A 22,444-nucleotide genomic window follows, 5' to 3' on the forward strand; every position below is an offset into this window, starting at 1 on the left:
AGGGAGTGGTGATGAGAAATTAGGGTTGGAGAACACCATTGTTGATAGAAGTAGAACCTCTCCTTTGTGACTTGGGTGTGGCTGCTTTGGACTTTTACCATTATTAAGGTTAAAATTCAACTTAATAAGATATGGCTTGTAAATTTGAGCAATAGAAGAAGTAAGCCTAAGGTCATCGGACCTGATGTTGCCGGCAAGGGGAGGCGGGGTATCATGATTAGGGTTTGTAGAGAGAAAGGAAGAAGAGAATGATTTATAGACGATGGACGATGTGTCGATCGTACATGATTATCCGGTTGTGTTCCCAGAGGATTTGCCAGGGGTACCTCCAAAGAGGAAGGTGGAGTTCATGATTGATTTGGTTCCAGGTGCGGCTCTGATAGCCAAAGCACCATATCGACTGGCTCCTCCTGAGATGCAGGAGTTGTCTACACAGCTGCAGGAACTGTTAGACAAGAAATTTATTAGGTCGATCAGTTTGCCTTGGGGAGCCCCGATTACATTTGTGAAGAAGAAGGATGAGTCTCATCAGATGTGTATCGACTACCGGGAGTTCAATAAGGTAACGATGAAAAACCGTTGTCCCCTCCCGAGGATTGATGATCTTTTCGACATTGTTCAAGGTGAATCTTGGTTCTCCAAGATTTATTTGAGATCGGGTTATCATCAGATGAGGTTTAGGGATGAGGATGTGTAGAAGACAACTTTTCGGACTCGATATGGTCATTATTAGTTCGTGGTGATTCCTTTTGGGCTCACCAATGCTCCGACGACATTCATGGATCTCATGAACCATGTGTTGGGTTTTGAGCATTCTAACACTCCTAAGTATACATGCAACCATAAATACCTTGGATCTATGTTTTCTCTAATATACATGCAAGTATGAACTTTACAAGGTATTCATCCTAACTAGCATAATAACATTGATTCATATGGTATATCAAGTTAGAATTACATACCTCTTTGATGTAGAATGTCTTCATGAAGCTTGAGTGCCTAGTTCCCCAAGTGTGACACCTCAGCTGGTTCACACAACACCAAATACACTTGGAATAACTTGAGAGAACATACACACATCTTGGAAATCGGCTAGCCCTTTCTATCATACTCTAGTGACCGATTTTGTCAACAATAAGATGCTTAAATAGTTAAGGTTACACCATGTAAACCCTAATTGACATGGCCTTTCATTTCCATGATCCATGGGTACAAAAACACCATCGGGAATCCATGGAGCATCATATGGGTTTTAGCCTAACTTGATAATCCATGGAGCATTAGCCCACTATACAAGTTTGAATGATTTACACAATCAACCCATATATTTAATTAGTCTTCTTTTGATCACTTAATTAAATATAGATTAATTCTTGATCAATACTAATTAAATAATCTTATTAATATATTATAACTTATAATATATTAACAAACCTTAAGTGTTATTTCTCTCATTATAATCTATCCAAAAGCATGATCCCATGCAACCCAAATGGACCATGTCGGGTCGGGTCAAGTCGTACCAATTATAGTTATGGACTTAGACATTAATCCAACAGTCTCCCACTTGGATAAGTCTAAAACTATTATTGCGTATGACTTCAAGAACTAACTGGAAATCGTAGCTCTCAAAAGCTTCCGTCGAACTCTGACCTTGCCGATGATCTCTGATCTTTGTCAATGACTTGTCCATTAGATAAGGGATCATATATTCCTCGATTCTAGATATCATATTGTAGCACCTGGTTCCCGGTACGTATTAATTGTAATTAAAATTCATAATTCATGCATTTTTGCCTTGGACTCGGCGAGTTGAAAGACCGACTCGCCGAGTAGGAGCGGGATGAGACGCGGGGTCTGAGCCTTGGACTCGGCGAGTCGGTTCCCCAACTCGGCGAGTAGGCCCTGTTTGGGCAAAAACCCTAACCCGAGTATTGACACCCTATTTAAGCACACTAACTCGGCCTCCCTTGTCCCTAACACTTCCAGAGAGCTATAGTAAGAGACCCTAGCCCCCATATTGTTCTTGTGAGTGAGTTTTACTTAGTGAAGGAAGTTTGGAGCTTAGAAGAAGAAAGAGGTGGTTGAAGAGTGCAAGGAAAGGAGTAGATCCGAAATCTACATTGGCATAAGCTTCCATTCAGGTAGAAAAGTTCCTACCTTGATCTTTAGGTCATTAGATACCATTTTTGTCCCAATTTGGTGGTTTTCAAGCCCTAAAACACCAAACTCCATGTGTTTGTGCTTAATGATCCGAAAGGACTTCAGATTTAGACCTTATGGACGTATTAGAAGCATAAAGTTACTGTAGTTGAAGTGATTGAGGTCCCCATTGAGTGTATGACCTCTTAAAGAGCTTGGAATTGCATTTTTGAGCTTATAGGGCGATGCATCCACGTAAAGTTTGCAACTTTACGTGATAAGCATGCCCTAGGACCATAGATCTATGGTTTTGAAGCGTTGCATGTCTCAGATTTGGCCTATATGGGAAATGGGTCAAGGGACTCGGCGAGTCCTATGAAGATTGCCTGCTACTCGAGAAGTTGTTCTTCAAACTCGACGATTCGTATGAAGTATTACTGAGTACGAGGGGTTTAAGTGTTGGAAGTCCAACCCTTCGTGTTTACACGTAGAATTAGCAATCTAATGTGTTACAATAGTCCCAGAAACCCAAATCCTCATGAAGGATGCTCTGGTGAGGATTTGGAAGCGAGTGGGAGGTCTGCTCGCATGGACTCGGCGAGTTGTTCTTGGACTCGGCGAGTCGGATCGCGAGCCGGTTCTATCGTCCCAAGTAGTGAGTTAAGGGCAACTCAGTGGGTGGGAAAAGGGACTTGTAGAGTGGGACCGGGTTAGTGGGAGAAGGACTCGGCGAGTCCAGTCAACTGGAAGTTGACCTTGACCAAGGAGTTGACCTTGGACCAGGGGTGGGTCAGTCATCTGACCTAAGGGTGTGTATGAGAGGCTAACCTATGTTTATGATTTTTAGCCGGAGGATTTCTGATTCAGCAGTCAGGCGCTTAGCAAGCAGACTTCAGCAGCTACTTTCGAGGTGAGTTACCTTCCAGTAGCGGTGGGTTTACGGCCTCAATGCCGGCCCACCAGTAGGAGTTCTATGTTAGATGATTGTCTTTGTGATATCATCTAGGTTTGCTACTACCTGATACGGTATATGCTGGCATGATATGTTATATGTGATAGTAGTAGAGTTTGGTCGTTAGGACCGAAGGGTAGGACAGACACCCTAGCTATGTCTGACAGTATGTGATGATATGTTTATATGCCAGTATGATCTGTTATATGTGTTAGTGGTGGTAGGAGGGGAACAGTCCCTGAGGTTCGGTCGTTAGGACCGAAGGGTAGTCAGCACCCCATAATGGCTTTACACGGGCAGGACGGCGCCCCAGAATGGCCGCATGGGTAGGTCGGCACCCCAGAATGGTTGTACCGGGTAGGTCGGGCGCCCTAGAATTGCCTGGCAGTATGTATGCTATGTGGATATGGTATGTGGTACAATGGGGGAACTCGCTAAGCTTCGTGCTTATGGTTTTCAGTTGTTGTTTCAGGTACCTCTTCTATCAAGGGAAAGGAGCTGGCGCGGTAGCGGCGCATCACACACACGCTTTTGTTTTCCACACCATGAGACATTCTGGGATTTGTACTCTGACATTTTGATTGATTACATGTTTTGGTTTTCAGACATAGTATATGTTTATGAAATGGATTGATCAGACAATGTTTATTTACAAATGATTTTACTAAATATTGATTGAAAAATGAAATTTTTGAACGTGAAAAATGGGTCGTTACAAGTTGGTATCAGAGCCCTGGTTTGAGGGATTCGGACACACCTTCGGGGGTGTCTGAACTCAAATCGAGGGATTAAAAGATTTTGAAAAATAAAATATTTTCTAAGAGGTTAAGCAAAGAGTTTTAAGAAGGAACAAAGTGTGTGATGTGCGCGACCGGCCGAGCTCAAGTAAGTATTCCCCAAGGTACCCATACAAGATTATGTTATGTTTATCAGTTTCAGTAGAACAGCATGCTAGAATAGGACTAAGGATCTAGGAGTGATGCCTTATGTGCCTACTTTATGTGCTTCAGTGTATGAAAATTGCAAGCTAGAATTGAATAGATAGCAATAGGATAGCCTGTTAGGGTTATGCCTGATAGTATGAGTTTAGCACTGTGTGCTAGTTTAGTTTCTCTCTATGAGAGCGGAGTTGCTTGAGATTGTTTCCTTTTGTCTTAATGCTTCCTGCTTTGTGCTTCGTGGGACTCTGAGTGATGGGAGTTAGCCATTAGGTGAATACGTCACGTCACATGTGATCAGGGTTGAATAATCTTAGAGTGCTGGATTTGGCCCTATTGCGCAGCTCTTGTTTGAGTCTAACCGTTGTAGGGACGAGTCTGTTACTCGAAGGATTATTTGAGCCTCATCAGATGTGATGGTATTCAGGTAATAGCTAATTGGCATTACAAGGAGGCCTTCAGTAGCTGAGGACCGGGTGGGGTGGAGTCATAGATTTCCCTAGGGCAAGCCTAGGATGAGTATAACAGTGATCAGTAGTAGTGAAATGGATCTGTTGGAGTCGAGGCAGTCCTTGAAGAAGGTATGGATAGATGTGGGAGGTAGTATGGGCCCGTACTACTGAAAGCAGAGGATCCGTACCCAAACCAAGGAAGGCCAAGATAAGACCATGGAACTTGTAGTAGCTGTGATCCCTCAAGAAGTATCAGTATCACTAACGGGTGTTATTTATGTATTGCAAAATGGTGGTAATACGATCGAGGCAGACAGTTAGCAGTTCAGGAGAGGGATCGGGCTCAGGATCAGGTTCCGAGCCAGTAGATGAGGGACTATGCGGGTTCATCGCGTCAGAGATCACCAGGGGTATCCTTGAGTCGACCCCCATTATCTTCGGGTCGATCAAGGAAGGGATAGTCGAGTTAATGGAGGATCGCCTCCGGGCATTCAGGAGCGACATGGCATCTGGCCAGTCGGGATCTCGCACACTGTCCTTTAAGGACTTCAGGGGTAGTGGTGCGCTGGATTTTCACGGGGCAAAGGACCCCATAGCTGCCAAGCGATGGATTGCAGACATTGAGTCTGCACAGTTGACTAGCTTCTGCCCTGAGGGGTCGAAAGTGAGATTCGCAGCAGGATGTTTGAGAGATCGAGCTAGGGATTGATGGGAGTCCGTTGGAGACTCGTTGGGAGCCTTGGTTGTCGAGGCTATGACCTGGTCGGACTTTGTGACCAGGTTCAGGGCAGATTTTACGCCGGCTGTCAAGCTTCAACATGAGGCAGACGATGGAGACTATGGCAGAGATCACCGCCAAGTTCTGGGAGAGGGCATTGTTGGTGCCCCAATACGTGGGTGATGAAGACATGAGGAGGACCCGCTATCATGTCATGATACGAGCTGATATTCGGGAGTATGTCAGTGTTTCAGCTTGCCCTACCCTGGACTCTATGATTGCCAGGGCAAGGGAGAGGGCGATAGATCTGGAGCACATATGGAAGAGGAAGACAGAGGAGGGACAGACAGGAGGGGCTTTGGGGAAGAAGCCCAAGGGACCAGATGGTAAGCCGAAAGGCCACTCAGGACCAAGCCGCTGTAGGAAATGCGGCAGGCCTCATGAGGGGGCATGTAGACTGCGATCGTCGGGCTGCTATAAGTGCAGCAAGATGGAGCATTTCAGCAGGGATTGTACCGCCCCTGCACCTGTGATACAGACGTCTGATTTGTTGTGTTTCCACTGCAACCAGAGGGGCCACAAGAAGGCCAATTGCCCCCAGTTGACAGCAACAATGTCGGTGAAGGCGCCAGCTCCAGCGACCCTGCGGATCACGGATGGTCGGCAGGGCAAGGCAGAGGCTCCAGTGGTGAGGAGCCAGGCATTTCAGCTGACTACCGAGGAGGCACGCACCGCACCCGATGTGGTGACGGGTATGATTCTTTCCATCTATTTTATTTATATGATGTTATTTTATTGATATGTTGTGTATATGCTTTAGGATCGTTCCATGTGAACGGTATCCCTGTTCAGGTGTATTTTGACTCGGGTGCCACCCGATCGTTTGTTTCTCTTGCGCTTAGCAAGAAGTTTACTGAGTCTTCAGGCATGTTGGATTGCCCTTTAGAGGTAGAGACCGCCGATGATCGATCGGTGCGGGCATCGGTGGTGTTCAAAGATTGTGTTATGAGGTTATTCGAGGAGCGCTACTTGGTGGATTTGGTTCCCATTCCGTTGCGTGGGAGCAAGGTGATTATAGGCATGGATTGGTTGAGCCCTAATGGGGTGGTGATAGATTACGCACAGCAGCTAGTGCGGATTAAGACCCCAAGTGGGGGAGAGTTGGTGATCCAAGGCGAGAGGCCACAACATGGACCCACAGTATTTTCAGCAGCGAGAGCTAGGCGCTACCTTCAGCAGGGTTGCGCGGGATATCTCACGTATGTTATGGATACCCGGGAGGCGGGTAAGGCGACAGTGAACTAGGTTCCAGTGGTGCAAGACTATGCTGATGTGTTCCCGGAGGAGCTTCCTGGAATACCTCCGGAGCGACAGGTAGAGTTCAAGATCAACCTAGTTCCTGGTGCGGCTCCGATAGCCGAGGCACCGTATCGGTTGGCTCCTCCTGAGATGTAGGAGTTGTCTACACAGCTACAGGAGCTGTTAGACAAGGGATTCATTAGACTGAGCAGTTCACCCTGGGGAGCCCCGATCCTGTTTGTGAAAAAGAAGGACGGGTCGCATCGGATGTGTATAGATTACCGGGAGCTGAACAAGGTAACGGTGAAGAACTGTTACCTACTCCCGAGGATTGACGACCTCTTTGATTAGTTACAGGGAGCATCTTGGTTCTGCAAGATCGATTTGCGTTCAGGTTATCATCAGATGAGGGTCAGAGAAGAGGATGTGCAGAAGACCACGTTTCGGACGTGTTATGGCCATTATGAGTTCGTGGTGATGCCGTTCGGGCTCACCAATGCTCTTGCCGCATTCATGGACCTCATGAACTGCGTGTGCAGACCGATGCTGGATCGGTCTGTGATAGTTTTCATTGATGACATCTTGGTTTATTCCAAGACGCAAGAGGAGCACGAGGAGCATCTGAGAGAGGTTTTGGAGACCCTGAGGAGGGAGAGCTTATACGCTAAGTTCTCCAAGTGCGAGTTCTGGTTGCACGAGGTGCAATTCCTTGGGCACCTTGTCAACCAGAATGGTATACTGGTCGACCTGGCCAAGATAAAGGTGGTGATGAGATGGGAGGTTCCAAAGTCTCCATCCAAGATTCGGAGTTTCCTATGATTAGCGGGCTACTATCAGAGATTCATTCAGGATTTCTCCAAGATAGTCGTACCCCTGACATGGTTGACTAAGAAAGTCGTGGTCTTTTGATGGGGGCCTGAGCAGCAGGCAGCATTCGAGATCCTGATGCAGAGATTGTGCGAGGCGCCAATCTTAGCCCTACCCGAGGGCGTAGAGGATTTTGTAGTATACTGTGACGCGTCCATTTTGAGGTTGGGCTTGGTACTGATGCAGAGGGGGCATGTCATTGCCTACACTTCGAGGCAGATGAAGCCTCATGAGGCGAACTACCCGACGCATGATTTAGAGTTGGGGGCGGTGGTCTTCGCCCTCAAGATTTGACGGCATTACCTCTATGGGGTTCGATGTACCATCTACACGGACCACAAGAGTCTGAGGTACCTCATCGATTAGTCAAATCTGAACATGAGACAGCGTCGGTGGTTGGACGTGGTGAAGGATTATGATTGGGAGATCCTTTATCACCCGGGGAAAGCCAATGTGGTGGCCGATGCGCTTAGCCGTAAGGCGGAACCGATCAGGGATGTATGTATGAGGATGATGGTGGTGACTCCACTATTAGAGTAGATTTGGGAAGCTCAGTAGGAGGCTATGAAGGAGGAGCATCGGAAGAGCGAGTGGATAGTGGGTCAAGTCACCTCCTTCGATTATGATAGTCGGGGATTATTGACACAACACCGTAGGGTATGGGTGCCGTATCACGGAGGCGTGCGCCAGATCTTGATGGAGGAGGCGCACAAATCCCGATTCTCCATTCATTCAGGGGCGACGAACATGTATAGGGATCTTCGTCCAGACTATTGGTGACCCTGCATGAAGCGGGATGTGGCTTGATACATTGAGCGGTGCTTGACCTGCAGGAAGGTCAAGGCCGAGCATCAAAGACCGCACAGCAAGATGCATCCGTTGGATATCCCGTTGTGGAAATGGGAAGATATTACGATGGATTTTATCACAAAGCTTCCCAGAACTGCGCGAGGAGTAGATTCGATTTGGATCATTATGGATCGATTGACCAAGAGCGCCCATTTTATTCCGATCCAGGAGAGTATCTCGGCTGAAAATTTGGCCGATATCTATATCAGGGAGATAGTGTAACGGCACGGGGTGCCGGTGTTAGTAATATCAGACAGAGATGTGTGGTTCACTTCCAGGTTTTGAAAGAAGTTTCATGATGAGTTGGGCACTCGTCTACATTTTAGCACCGCCTTTCACCCGCAGACGGATGGTCAGAGCGAGCGGACCATCCAAACTCTGGAGGATATGTTGCGGGTGTGCGTGATAGACTTCGGTGGTAGTTGGGATACCTATCTTCCCTTGGCTGAGTTCTCATACAACAACAGCTACCACGCGAGTATTGACCGTCCCCCATTCGAGATGTTGTACGGATGGAGGTGCAGGACCCCGATATGGTGGGGTGAAGTGGGCCAGAGGGTCATGGGGAGCACCGAATTGGTGCTTAAGACTACCGAGAGGGTCCAGCAGGTTCGGAGCAGACTTCAGACTGCATAGAGTCGGTAGAAAAGTTATGCCGACAAGCGTAGTTCAGACTTTGAATTCCAAGTCGGGGATATGGTTCTTCTGAAAGTGTCGCCATGGAAAGGCGTCATCCGATTCAGAAAGCGAGGTAATTTGGGCCCAAGGTTCATCAGGCCATTCAGGGTGCTAGCCCGGGTGGGCAAAGTTGCATATAGGTTGGATATACCAGCCGAACTCAGCCAGATCCACAGCACTTTCCACGTCTCTCAGTTGCGGAAATGTTTGGTGGACGACTCATCAGTAGTGCGTTTGGAGGATATTCAGGTTGATGACAACCTGAATTAAATCGAGCGGCCTATGGCGATCCTTGACAGGAAGTCGAAGGATCTGAGAAACAAGAGGATGGAACTCGTAAAGGTGCAATGGTTGCATCAGAAGGGATCGAAGTGGACTTGGGAGCCGGCGGAAGAGATGATAGAGCACTACCCCGAGCTATTTCAGGATCAAGCAGCAGACTTCGAGGACGAAGTCTAAAATAAGTGGGGGAGATTTGTAGCACCTGGTTCCCGGTATGTATTTCTTGTAATTAAAATTCATAATTCATGCATTTTTGCCTTGGATTCGGCGAGTTGAAGGACCGACTCGCCGAGTAGGAGCGGGATGAGATGCGGGGTCTGAGCCTTGAACTCGGCGAGTCGGTTCCGCAACTCGGCGAGTAGGCCCTGTTTGGGCAAAAACCCTAACCCAAGTATTGACACCCTATTTAAGCACACTAACTTGGCCTCCCTTATCCCTAACACTTCCAGAGAGCTGTAATGAGAGACCCTAGCCCCCATATTGTTCTTGTGAGTGAGTTTTGCTTGGTGAAGGAAGTTTGGAGCTTAGAAGAAGAAAGAGGTAGTTGAAGAGTGCAAGGAAAGGAGTAGATCCGAAATCTACACTGGCATAAGCTTCCATTCAGGTAGAAAAGTTCCTACCTTGATCTTTAGGTCATTAGATACCATTTTTATCCCAATTTGGTGGTTTTCAAGCCCTAAAACACCAAACTCCATGTGTTTGTGCTTAATGATCCGAAAGGACTTCAGATCTAGACCTTATGGACGTATTAGAAGCATAAAGTTATTGTGGTTGAAGTGATTGAGGTCCCTATTGAGTATATGACCTCTTAAAGAGCTTGGAATTGCATTTTTGAGCTTATAGGGCCATGCATGCACGTAAAGTTTGCAACTTTACGTGATAAGCATGCCCTAGGACCATATATCTTTGGTTTTGAAGCATTGCATGTCTCATATTTGGCCTATATGGGAAATGGGTCAAGGGACTCGGCGAGTTGGATGAACAACACGGCGAGTCCTATGAAGATTGCCAGGTACTTGACGAGTTGTTCTTCAAACTCGGCAAGTCGTATGAACTGTTACTGAGTACGAGGGGTTTAAGTGTTGGAAGTCCAACCCTTCGTGCTTACACGTAGAATTAGCAATCTAACATGTTACAATAGTCCCAGAAACCCAAATCCTCATGAAGGATGCTCTGGTGAGGATTTGGAAGCGAGTGGGAAGTCTGCTCGCATGGACTCGGCAAGTTGTTCTTGGACTCAGCGAGTCGGATCGCGAGACGGTTCTATCGTCCCAAGTAGTGAGTTAAGGGCAACTCAGTGAGTGGGAAAAGGGACTTGTAGAGTGGGACCGGCTTAGTGGGAGAAGGACTCGGCAAGTCGTTGCCATGACTCGGCGATTCCAGTCAACTGGAAGTTGACCTTAACCAAGGAGTTGACCTTGGACCAGGGGTGGGTCAGTCATCTGACCTAAGGGTGTGTATGAGAGGCTAACCTATGTTTATGATTTTTAGCCGGAGGATTTCCGATTCAGCAGTCAGGCGCTTAGCAAGCAGACTTCAGCAGCTACTTTCGAGGTGAGTTACCTTCCAATAGCGGTGGGTTTACGGCTTCAATGTCGGCCCACCAGTAGGAGTTCTATGTTAGATGATTGTCTTTGTGATATCATCTAGGTTTGCTACTACCTGATACGTTATATGCTGGCATGATATGTTATATGTGATAGTAGTAGAGTTTGGTCGTTAGGACCGAAGGGTAGGACAGACACCCTAGCTATGTCTGACAGTATGTGATGATATGTTTATATGCCAGTATGATCTGTTATATGTGTTAGTGGTAGTAGGAGGGGAACAGTCCCTGAGGTTCGGTCGTTAGGACCGAAGGGTAGTCAGTACCCGAAAACGGCTTGACCTGGGTAGTCAGCACCCCAAAATGGCTTGACACGGGCAGGACGGCGCCCCAGAATGGCCGCATGGGTAGGTCGGCACCCCAGAATGGCCGTACCGGGTAGGTCGGGCGCCCCAGAATTGCCTGGAAGTATGTATGCTATGTGGATATGGTATGTGGTACAGTGGGGGAACTCACTAAGCTTCATGCTTACGGTTTTCAGTTGTTGTTTCAAGTATCTCTTCTGTCAAGGGGTAGGAGCTGGCGCGGTAGTGGCGCATCACACACACGCTTTTGTTTTCCGCACCATGAGACATTCTAGGATTTGTACTCTGACATTTTAATTGATTACATGTTTTGGTTTTTAGACATAGTATATGTTTATGAAATGGATTGATCAGACAATGTTTATTTACAAATGATTTTACTAAATATTGATTGAAAAATGAAATTTTTGGACGTGAGAAATGGGTCGTTATTCATACCACTGAGATATGGATTATAATCATTCTCTCTGTCCATCTGTTGTTTCCCGATTTTTGATTTATGACGACTGTTTGATTGAACAAATCAAACCATTCCTGGCTTGGCCAAGCACTCACATATGTCATCATTAACTCATCGAGGGGCCCACATATATCGCTTTTATCCTGAAGGTAAAAGGAATGGATAAAATTCGACTCATATGGCTTGTCCTACTACTTGTTGAATCATACACAAAGGCACGTTTATAACTTCGAGTTACCAATGCGTTTTCGTGCAATTAATGTATAACCAACTCATAGTAACAACTCATATCTCTAGGTTTGAAGATTATAAGATATTATCGTCTCATGATCACTCGTGATAAAATCCATGAAGTGATTCCAATGAGCGCGGGTTGAATCCAATACAACTTATGTGCAGTCATGAGTGTTGTAGCACCACCTTGTCCAACATCTTAGACCTCTATAAGCCCAACCCATGACAATCTTGATTCATATCTACTTCCAACATATGACCGATGTGGATGGTTTGAATAACTTGGTCATTCAGGAAGAACGACATAGTTATTCTGGAAGTCAAAACATGCAAAATGAAACACAAGAATAATTGAATCCAATATGCTCTCAGAACTTATGAATATAAATAAACCACCTTTTATTTATCACCATATGATTACACATTATTCATTGCATACTGTTTCAGCTATCAACCTTATTCTTGTATTAAAACAATAGTTGTCCCATGCTCCAAGCATGTACACTATGTTTTTTCTAAACACTAGTCACGCCATACACCAAGTATGCACACTATGTTTGTCTATGATCCTTACTTTGTGAAATAGTTCGATTGAACATAATTTCAATAATTATCTTTTCACACTCCCAAATCCTTATCGAAAATGTAAGAATTCCAAATTCCTATCATTTATCGAAATCTGTTAGATTCAAAACTTATATGCATTGACCCTCTTGTAATGATTATGCACAAACTCACAAAGACTTGACAACAAACATTACAGAGCATTCCAATGGAGATCAACTCCATGGAAACATCCTTCTTGCATTAAGTTTTTCTAATCTTACACAGATTTAATGAATAACTTCCACCTATGGAGACAACTCCATATTCCCATTTTGACTATCACTCCTAAACAAGAGTTGCCTCTTTTCAGAATATGTCAATATGGTCCTTCCAAAATAATATTATACTTCCAACTATCACTGAGCAACCAATCTTTAGTAAACCTTAGATTGTCCTCGACAATTGATTAGTCATTTTAGTCATATCCAGTTCTAGTACCTTTTCCCTCTTAATGCACTAGGCGTTTGGAAAATTTTAGAACAGATGAATATTATAGCACATGCAATCGATCTTGTACCCAACGAAAATGGGACATGATTCATGATGTCTCACATAAACACATGATTCTAGACCAGTGTTTTACTACAATATTTTTATTTGCCATGCTCTCAAAATTTGACTATGAAGAGGGATGTCGTAATCATAATCGAATTTTAAGAACGCAATATATAGAATTTTCTTAAGTTGAACCAAACCAACATAATATATATATATATATATATATATATATATATATATATATATATATATATATATATATATATATTCTTGACTAAAGATGATTAAAACCTCAATCTAAGCTTTTAGAATTGAAATGAAGTATAATCTCCTCTCCCTTAATTATAGCAAAACAACTTTTCAACCCCTGCAACTTCACGAATTGAAACTATTATTTTTCTATAATTAACATTGCTAACTTGCAATACTTATCATAATTATCATGCTGCCACTAACATGATGATTATTAGCATAACACTTATGCTCCTACTAGCTTTGATATGTATACAGTAAACAACTGGACTTTAAGAAGTCAATACTTTATTGACTTTCAAAGTTTAGATTTCTAATACGAGATTGCTTTGATAAGTCCTTATCAAAATTATACACCTTATCTTAGATAGCTCACAGGTGTGTCTAAACAATTTCAAAACTATGAAAAGGGATGCCGTAATCATAGTCTCAATTGTTTAGATCTTTGCTTCATAAGTCTGTGTTAGTGTGCTCTACTAACGACTTTGAGAATGCAAATATTGCTATCTACTTAAAATCTACTTGGTGGAAGTGTTTCCTCACCATCATTTTTATGAATCGGAGAGAACCTTATGACCCTTAGATTTTATGGTGTATGCGTTCTTATCCATGTGAATTGTCAAAACCATAGTCACAAGACAAGGATAATGACAAATCCAAACACATATGGACTGAACTCAATCTTAATCTCTTGCACCTGGCAGCTCAAGGGCCTGCCATTCCTTCCAAGTTGATATGCAACCAATTGAGAACTCTAAGAACTCATATGCAAAGTCACCTTTAACTGGAATGGGCACAGAAATAGAAATATGTCAACACGATAGGTTATAAACATCACGTCGTGTGCTAGTGTTAAACTACTGGGTTTTTTTATTCTTGATTAGATCTTGAAATTCTTTTTAGAATCTTTAAGACCCCCACTGTCTTCTTCGCCTATAAAACTTCCTTTCTAAATATTCAAGAGATAGTGTGGATTCTAATCAAGACAAACACTTCACACAATTGGCCTTAGTTGGTCTTTGTTTTATCTAAAACATCACAACTTACCAAATTCAAATGTACAAGAGTAGAAAACCTTTTACTCTTACATTTGACTGGTGTTAATTAACCTTCTTTAAGATGTGTCACTCAAGTTACAATCTTGGAGTATGACTCTAAGAATTGTTTTTGGAACGAAGTATGAATCATCTTCTTGATTTAACCACTTCAACAATTCATAATTCCTCTTCTTAGCTATCAGAATGCACTAAGATGACCTTAGAGGACTAATTGTGATATGATTTCTAAATCAATAAGATGATCACAAACATGATACTAAAGTACTCTCCCATCTTTTCAGATTTGAGAAACGTTTATCCTTTTGCCTAATTTGATTCTTCTTATTCGTTCTGCCATACATTGAATCTTTTCCAATGTTTCAGAATTATACTTAAACTTGTAAGTATAATCATATTTACTAAACTTTAGTAAATCATGTCGAATAGTCTTATCGATCTTTGTGGTGGACTTGACCAGTGAATAAGAGTGTGTAATCGATCCCTTAGTCCTTTCACTTGACTCACACATCCATGTGAACAAGTAGTTAGTCTTAATTTTCCAATGCTTGAAAGTTCTCATTCATCATACTATACAACTTGCATGATTCCAAGTTTCGGTCCAATTGAAACTTGGTGATGAGAATCTTTCCTTATTTGGTAAATTTAGACACTACCACAAATGAAAGAATCAAATTCATATTTCCAATATTGCTATCAACGGTATCATATAAGCAACACTTTTTTCCCACAAATGCCATTTTAAGGATATTTTAAAATAAATAAAATTAAAAAATTTTCTTTTATTTTAAAACTTTGCGGAAAAACTAATCCTTACAATGCAAATGTATATGAAAACTTTTTGTCATCTATTCCTAAGCAATCTATCATAACTCTTAAGAACCTGCTCAAAATTCTGATCATCGAACCATGCGATCGAAATCCATCTTTGCGATCAGAATCAGCATACACTTCCTTCTTCACTTTTTCTTTGATTCTTATAACATCAACATGTGACCCAGTTATATCATGTAATAAGATTCTCAGAATAGAAACTTAACAGAGTTAGATAGTGGACTTTACCTGAAGTAGAGTCAAACTTATTGACTTTATCATCCTTAGATAAATTTGTCAGCTTCGCAATCAATGCCTCTTCCTTTGGCAATTTAACATATGGACTCTTTGGTAATGGTACATGGGACTATCACAGACTTACCATTTCTCTTTACCATTTGGTCAACCGACTTGACTATGGCCGATCCCTTTCCATTGGGAAGAGAATGTTTTTTCTGGATTTCCAATCTCACCATTGTCAATATCCATAAAGTTTTGGGAAGTTGATCTTAGCAAATAGATAAGATCATTAAGGGTCTTGTCATAGTCTGTTTCATAGGAGTCCCAAAGAAACTGACTATGTGACTTAGAAAGTGTTTGAACCACCAACTTTCTCAAGACTTTGACACCCAACTCTCCCAGCTTTTCAATATGTGACTTCATCTCCAAGATGTGAGCACACATAGACCTTGCCTGCCAATAGGGCTAGAGTGACCTTGAACTTGTGGGATAGGGAGAATAATTGGAGGAGGTGGAGGAAGTGAAGTTCCAAGAGATTTGGGAGGATCATAGATGTCTAAACTAGATATCTTTTGGGAGATATTCAAGATAGTTGATCTAAAGTCCTTAATATAACACCCATTACGAAATATTAAGGCTAAGACCCTACAAACTATTTTATAACTTGGAAGAGGGATGCCGTAATCCAAGCTATAAAATATTTGAAGGTAGGTGAATGATGATTCACTAATTTACACCATGATAAACGAAATGTATTATTAGGTTTTAATTGCTTTTGAAACTCCTAGATTCTTTTGAGATTCATTGAACTTTTCAAATGCATGTTTCAATCTTGAGTGTGCCCTTCGGGTTTTGTGACTGGGATGCCGAGGATCACAAAACAAGGTGTGAATAACCATGCAAATATACTTGGTTCCCTTAATATTTACCTCTCAATCGATGTGCCGGTTAACCACACACGCTCCACCGATGCTATGATAAACATTAAGTTACCATTTGCCTACCTTGTAAAATCAATCTAGTGTGCCCGGTTAACCACACACGCTCTACTAACTGACTTAAGCAAAGTGCAAAGTGTAATTTCGTGGGTTAGCACCAAATTCACATTTTCCTAAGTCACTAAGATTGGGTATTAATAAGAGTTTAGTTACTTAGTATTTATCATTAATACTTTTAATGAAAGGAGAATTATTGTCCTTGTCCTACCCGTTCGGCTAACGACCCTCCACTGGTCAAGGAAGTGGTGGGTGAGAGTGGACACCCATTAAACTGCCATTTTATAGGCAGTAACCTTATACCCCCCCCTTATAGACCGACTTCGTGAATGAGGCCTACTAACAGTAAGACTGACATGCTCTTATACTTATATTTATTATCAACTTATAATACTATAAAGTATAAGGGTTGAATTTTAACTTTTAAATTCTAAGGGATTAACTTGGAATTAAAGTATTCATAAGTGAAAACTTTACAGATTCCAAAATTTGAGGGCAAGTTTTGAAACTATTCAAAACTAATTAATTCCATAACTTATGAGTTTAAGGTAGTTTTTTTAATTAAAACTCTTTAAGTTTCATAACTTGAGGACAAGTTATTGAAGACTTTAAACTGTTAAAGAATGTAACTCTTCTTCTTTTGTAACTTATGGAAATAATTAAGGCTACACATTTTTATTGTTTAATGAAGAGACTCTTCAACCTCCATAACTTGAGGACAAGTTATGGAGTCATAAAACCATTTAATGAGAACAAGACTCTTCATCTTTGTAACCTTTGCCAAGTTTTATGAGTTTTAAGAAACTTAAATGTGACCTTTCATGTAACTTGAGGACAAGTTACACAAACACATTTTAGGATCAACTCTTAGATTAAAATGAATTAAAGACACATAATCAATTAACTATTCTATTCATCTAAGCAACTCATAGGAACAAAGATAATTCACATCAAACTTTTTCATGTAATTAGCATAACTTTTAAACTAATAAAAAACATGAATCTATTGACAATTATCTTTGAAATTGGATTAGCATGAAAATTACCACATCAAAAACCAGTTTATAAGGTCAAAAACAACTTAGGGTAATGTTCCTAGTCCAATTCCAGCCAAAACAGTCAAATATATGTTGTCTGGGGGCCCAAATCGTCGAGTGCATGAACCAAATCGACGATTTGGATGCTTTTTGCCTTGGACTCGTCGAGTCCCTCCATGGACTCGGCCAGTCTGCTGTGCAGACAGCAACAAAATTCGATTTTTTAGCTAAATTTGCAAGTATAACAAAAAACAAACCTAGGCTCTGATACCACTGTTGGGTTTTGAGCATTCTAACACTCCTCATTGTACATGCAGCCCTAAATACCTTGGATCTATGTTTTCTATATATACATGCAAATATGAACTTTCCGAGGTATTCATCCTAACTAGCATAATAACATTGATTCATATGGATATATCAAGTTAAAATTACATACCTCTTTAATGTAGAATGTCTTCATGAAGCTTGAGTGCCTAGTGCCCCAAGTGTGACACCTCAAATGGTTCACACGACACCAAATAAACTTGGAATAACTTGAGAGAACATACACACTTCATGGAAATCGGCTAGCCCTTTCTATCATACTCTAGTGACCGATTTTGTCAACAATAAGATGTTTATATAGGAAGGGTTACACCGTGTAAACCCTAATTGACATGGACTTTCATTTCCATGATCCATGGGTTCAAAAACACCATGGAGCATCCATGGAGCATCATATGGGTTTTAGCCGAATTTGATAATCCATGGAGCATTAGCCCACTATACAAGTATGGATGATTTACACAATCAACCCATATATTTAATTAGTCTTCTTTTGATCACTTAGTTAATTCTAGATTAATTATTGATCAATACTAATTAAATAATCTTATTAATATATTATAACATATAATATATTAACAAACCTTAACTGTTATTTTTCTCATTATAGTTATGGAATTAGACATTAATCCAACACCATGTGTGCAGACCGATGTTAGATCAGTTTGTGATAGTAATTATTGATGACATCTTAGTTTATTCCAACACTAAGGAGCGGCATGAGGAGCACTTGAGGGAAGTGTTGGAGATGTTGAGGAGGGAGATACTTTTCACAAAGTTCTCCAAGTGCGAGTTCTGGTTGCACAAGGTGAAGTTTCTGGGGCACCTTGTCAAGCAAAAAGGTATTATGGTCCATCCAGCAATGGTCGAGGTCATGATGCAGTGGGAGGTCCCGATGTCACCAGCTGAGATTCAGAGTATTCTCGATTTGGCTTGTTATTATCAAAGACTTTATCCAAGATTTCTCAAAGATTGTTGTTCCATTGACCCGATTGACCAAGAAGTCGGTGACATTTAGTTAGGGGCCTAAGCACCATGCAGCTTTTGAGACTCTTAGCCAGCGGTTATGTGAGCCACCGATTCAGACCCTGCTAGAGGGTATTGGTGATTTTGTGGTTTATTGTGATTCCTCGATCACAAGTTTGGGGGAAGTGTTGATGCATCGGGGTTGCGTGGTCGCTTACACATCGAGGCAGTTGAAGCCTAATGAGGCAAACTATCTGACACACGATTTGGAGTTGGGGGCCGTTGTTTTCACCCTCAAGATTTAGCGGCATTACCTCTTCGGAGTATTATTTAAAAGGACCACAAGAGCCCGAGGTATTTGATGGATCAGTCAAACCTGAATATGAAGCAGCGCCGTTTGTTGGATATGGTGAAGGATTATGATTGTGAGATACTTTACCACCCAGGGAAACCCTATGTAGTGGTCGATGCTCTCAGCCGCAAGGCGGTCGTGGCTCCGATCAGAGATATATGCTTGAGGATGAATGTGATTACTCCATTGTTGGAGCGGATTCGTGAGGATCAGGTAGAGGCCATGAAGGAAGAGCACTGGAATAGTAAGCGCATTGTAGGTCAAGTGGCTTCCTTCAATTATGATAGCCGTGGATTATTGTCCCTGCATCAGCGGGTCTGGGATCCTTATTTGGGTAGTGTATGCTAGGTTCTGATAAAGGAGACCCACAAGTCAAGGTTCTCCATCCATCCCGGGGCGAAGAATATGTATAAAGATCTTCATCTTGATTATTGGTGGCTCTGCATGAATTGGGATGTAGCATGCTACATGGAGTGGTGCTTGACTTGCAAAAGTTCAAGGCCGAGCATCAGCGACCTCACGGCAAGATGCAGCCGTTGAAGATTATCGTCTAGAAATAGGAAGACATCACTATGGATTTTATCATGAAGCTTCCCAGGACTGTACGCAGAGTGGATTCTATCTGGGCCATCATGGATCGTTTAACCAAGAGCGCGCATTTCATTCCAATCTAGGAGAGTATTTCTGCAGAGAAGTTGGCAGAGATTTATGTATGGGAGGTGGTGGCACGTCATGGGGTGTCGATATCAATGTTTTCAAAAAGGGATGATCGTTTCACTTCCGGATTTTGGAAGTGATTTCATGACGAGATGGACACTCGTCTCCTTTTGAGTTCAAAATTTCATCCGCAGACCGATGGTCAGAGTGAGCGGACTATTTAGAGTCTTGAGGATACACTGCATGCGTGCATGTTGGATTTTGGTGGGATTTGGGATACTTATCTTCCGTTAGCGGAATTTTCATATAAAAACAGTTATCACACTAGCATTGATCGGCCTCCTTTTGAGATGCTCTACGGGAGGAAATGCAAGACCCTAATTTGTTGGGGCGAGGTCGGTCAGCGAGTCATGGGGAGTACCGAGGTGGTACTTGTGACCACTGAGCCGATACAGCAGGTTTGGAGCAGGATTCACACAACTCAGAGTCGGCAGAAGAGTTATGCTAATAGACGTTGTTCAGACTTAGAGTTCTAGGTGGGAAATATGGTCCTCTTGAAGGTGTCACCTTGGAAAGGTGTCATCTGGTTCAGGAAGTAGGGCAAGTTGGGCCCCATGTGTATTGGTCCTCCAGTGTCATGGTTGGGGTGGGCAGGGTTGTGTATCGTCTTGATCCTCCAGCCGAGCTCAATCAAATTCATAGAAAATTTCATGTCTCTTAGCTGCAGAAGTGTTTATTGGATGATTCTGCAGTTGTACCTTTGGAGGATATTCAGGTGGATGACCGCCTGAATTATATTGTGAGACCGGTAGAAATTTTAGATCAGAAGACAAAAACCTTGAGGAACAAGGTTGTAGAGCTAGTGAAGATGTAGTGGCTACCCCGCAAGGGGTCAGAATGGACTTGGGAACTGGAGGATGAGATGAAGAAGCACTACTCGGAGTTTTTTAAGTTTATAAACTTCAAGGACGAAGTCGGATTCAAGTGGGGGAGAATTGTAACGCTTGTTTTCACGGTATGAATTTATTTCCAAGTTGTGTATGTTTTCTCTTTGGGACACAGCATTTTGGAGCCTCAACACGGCATGTTGAGAAGTCTTTGTCCACAGAGTTTAATGAGCCCACACGGCGTGTCGAGGTGCTTCAACATGGCGTGTTGGCAGCTGGGAAGGAAACCCTAATTTTTAGGGTGTTGCACCCTATTTAAAGGCCTTAAGTCCCCTTGACCGGCCTCCTTACCATCCTCCTTTGTTATCTAAAACCCTAAGTCGAGTATTGAGCTTTCTTGGTGGTGTTCTTGAATTTTTTAGTGGAATCTTATGGATTTTATGCTCATTTGAAGGAGCTTTGGATTTAAGGTGCCTACCTTGGAAGGAAGATCATAGATCTAGAATCTCACCACTTGTTGTAGTCTCCTTGAGGTATAAAGTTCATACCTTGCTTTGTTGTTGATTAGATCTTCTCTTATGGGGTTTTGTTATGACTTCTAGCCCATCGTTGGGTTGTCTAAGGAGTTAAGTTGTTTCATGGGTGGTCCTATTAGATCTGAGCATTTTGTGTCCTCCTTTGGCTAAAAGGTGCAAGCTTTATAAGATTCTAGTCTCATGCATGCATTAAGTCCTTTATTAATCCCTCCTTAAGCTTTAGAGCTTCTCTTTGGCATGCATGAACGTAGAGATGGGTACTTTACGTGGTCTTCCATCTCTAAGGTGTCAAATCTGCATTTTGGGGCTATGTCTTTGAAGATTAAGTTCTTAATGGTTAAGCCCTCACTCTAATAAGCCTAGGGTTTGAGTTTTGGACCCATTATGGTGGTTCCTAGTAGTAAAGTTGGAAACTTTACCCATCTAGATACCATTTTGGTCGATATTTGAGCCGTGAAGCTCTTAGATTCAATGAAGGCAACTTAATGTATTAAGTTGTTAGATTCCAGCGAACACGACGTGTTTATTGGTCAACACGGCGTGTTGGGTCAACACGGACTGTTGACCTTGACTTTTGACTTTTGTCTTTGACCAAGTTTGACCTATAAGGGGGTGTTGAGGAATTTTGAGTTGTATCTAAGGAGTTGTTTCTATTTAGGGGTTAGGTAGAGCTGATATTCGGAGCGGGGACCTATTCATCTATCGTTAAGCATTCAAGGCGAGTTTCCTCGTTGGGTTTAGCAGGTCTAAGGCACCAATGCAGACCCTTATTGATTATGTTAGGATGTTAGGAGTCTACGTCACCATTACATGTGTTATGTGCTGCTATGTATACAGAGCGGGGCTTGATGCCAGGCAAGGCCTAAGGACTGGAACATCTGCTAGTATTTATGACCACTATATGTGTTAGCATGATTATCTGATATTCATTGTATGTGTATAGCGGGCGAGGCCCAGTGACAAGAGAGGCCTGAAAATAACGGATTTGTGTACCGAGCGGGGCTCGATGTCAAGCAGGGCCCGATGCTGAGCGAGGCTTGATGCCGAGCCGAGGCCTACTGTATGATTTCATATGTATGTATGGGGTATTTTAGGGAACTCACTAAGCTTTGTGCTTACTGTTTTCATTTTATGTTTCAGGTACTTCCGGTTCCAAAGGGAAGGGCTCGTGTTGACTGCATCGCACACACCATTGGGTTTCCGCATATGATATTTTACTATGATTTTTATGACATTTGATACTTTGGTTTTGTTGAGATGTATGGATGACATTTGATAAATACTAGTTTATCTATTTTAAAAATGAAATTTTTGGACCATATTTTGGGATGTTACAATTAGGTTTTATAAATTTAAAACTAGATACGTGTTTAAAATGAGCTTATTTTATAGACTATCTTTAGCACACCATATATTCATTTGTAAAGTCGCAAAAATTATA

Source organism: Lactuca serriola, chromosome 4 (genome assembly GCF_051521515.1).
Source record: "Lactuca serriola cultivar US96UC23 chromosome 4, Lser_US96UC23_V15, whole genome shotgun sequence".
Classification (NCBI taxonomy): domain Eukaryota; kingdom Viridiplantae; phylum Streptophyta; class Magnoliopsida; order Asterales; family Asteraceae; genus Lactuca; species Lactuca serriola.